The sequence below is a fragment of the Artibeus jamaicensis genome, unplaced genomic scaffold, assembly GCF_021234435.1.
Source record: "Artibeus jamaicensis isolate MK-2021 breed Jamaican fruit bat unplaced genomic scaffold, CSHL_Jam_final contig_519, whole genome shotgun sequence".
NCBI lineage: Eukaryota > Metazoa > Chordata > Mammalia > Chiroptera > Phyllostomidae > Artibeus > Artibeus jamaicensis.
The window spans coordinates 57260447-57262658 of record NW_026521871.1 but is presented as its reverse complement, the minus strand read 5'-3'; positions in this window follow the sequence as shown (position 1 = coordinate 57262658).

Genomic DNA, 2212 nt, shown 5'->3' with positions numbered 1-2212 from the left:
CTGGCCTCAGCAACTCCACTGGAAAGACGAATTTGGACGGTCCCATCACAACGAGCTGAGTCAGGCTGGTGGCCAGGCCCAGGGAGGAGGGAGGCCCTGATAAGGCTCCCCCTCCGGTGCTTTTGCCGCGGGAAGTGGTGCCTGGAGACGCTCTGGCGAATGACAGAAGGTTTCGGCTAAAACACGTCTGTGAAAACTTTTTCTCCCCAGCCAGGCCTGACTTTGAACTCAGCATGCCCACCACTGTGCGAGAATGTTAGGTGCTAATAACGTCCCTCAAGAGACTTCTGGACTGTCTTCTACTCCACTGAAGTCTCTGGGGGTCCTGGGGGGGTCCCCACCCGGAGGATAGCACAGTGGGGTGTGATCCAGTTGAGTCATCCAGTGCCAAGGTCAGGAGAGGCCTAATTTTGCACCATTTTCTGGAACTGTGGTCTGAAGCAGCTGAACCCCAGAATCTTCCCTGTGTGCACTCATTTGTCTGGTCTGCACCCTCGGTAAGACTCTGAGAAACCGCGCCCCTCCACAAGTAACAGTTTTTAAATTCACTTTGACCTCTTACCATGAGTGAAGTAGACCCCCGACGAGGGCAGGATCTGTTGCTGTTCTCAGTGAGGGGCAAACGGGGGAGCAGAGCTCAAGGGTCCTGGCTCCTGAGCCGCAGCTGTGGGAGGGCACAGCCGCCCCACCACCCGCGGGAGGGCTGGCTGCGCTCCGCCCCAGCCACGCCCGGCCACGCCCAGCCTCCCCTCTGTCCTCAGGACCCCTCCTGGGCGGGTGGGAACACCAAGCAATAAACAGCTCAGGCAGAGCCACCCCTGCAAGAGCATCACCGAACTTGAACAGAATGGCTCCAAACAGATAAACTCCCTCAAATCCACCCTTTAAGGAAGTAGCGGCCGCGACTATGCCGGAGTGCAAATGTGAGGGGGAACCAGCATCAGGATGACAATGGTGGCCGTGGACCAAGGCTGGCTGCAGGCAGGGTGGAAGCCGAGGGGTCGCGTTTAGAAGCCAGGAGCCTTGCAGACGGTCCCCCCACCCCACCATCCCCCCGCCCCAGGGTCCCAGAGGCCTGGCGTGGAAGCAAACTGAAGTTCATGAGAGCAGCGCACCGCCAGGGGGCGCGCGCCCGCCTCCTCCGGCGGCTTGCTCTTGCCTGCACTGGAGGGTCCACTGCACGTTCCCCGTGGCCACGCAGGGATGCTGTTTGCACAGAGAGTCTTTGTTCCCGCAGAGCCCCCTCCGCAGGGCCGGCAGCAGCCAGCAGGGGACAACAGAGCCCCCCACGCCCCAGCCCCGTGCTCACCAGCCCTTCCTCGCTGCCTGGCTGCTTGTGGCTGTGCACGCTCCCACCTCCCAGGCCCCTCCGCCACCGGCTCTCACTCCTGCCCCTCATTTTCCCCTTCCTTCTCTCTGTGTCCCATCACCTAGCGCCGAGGCAGCACTCTGGACACCGGGCTGGCACAGGGACCACAACAGAGATGACCGGGGCCTGGTTTCTGCCCCAGGAAGCTGCATTCCACTGCCCAGGGTGCCTCTTCCGGGAAACACGAGGAGGCCAGGAGCCGTATGGAGAGGGACCTGCAGGGCGGAGGGGCACTTGAAGAGGCGGGGACGGACCAACTCAGAGAAGAGCTCCAGGGGAACCGAGGGAAGGGACAGTCACCTCCCCGATGGCCCACATTTTGGGTTTGCCTCCTGAGGTCAAGGGGAAAGTCATCTCATGACACAGGTTGTCTCCCTCAGCCCTCCTCTGAGCCCACCATGAGTGACCCCCCTCCCTTTACGATCAGAGACCTCCAGGCTGGGACGAATGAGCAATCGCAGCCCAGGGAACCCAGAGCCTCTGCCGAGCTCTTCCTTGGGGGAGTGGTGTGGATTCGGTTTAAAACAGAAGCACAAGCCAGGTAGGTGGGGGGTGGGCCTTGAATGCAGGAGGAGTCTCAGATTTCCTGCAAGGGTGGGGGTGGGGGCCCTCACCGGGCCGAGGAAGACATTAATAAGCTCACTCACTCCATTTGTCTTATGGGTCCCCCTCAACGCCGTGAATTACTGCCTGTCCCTTCCCCGGCCCCACGGATGACTCAGGACAAAGAGGTTTCGATCACAGAGGCTGCACTTTGATCTATTCCGCCCTCTTTCCAAGTGTCCACACAGCGGTTTGGTGTCATTACAAGGGCCCTTTAATGCAGCTGGCTGCAAGAAGATT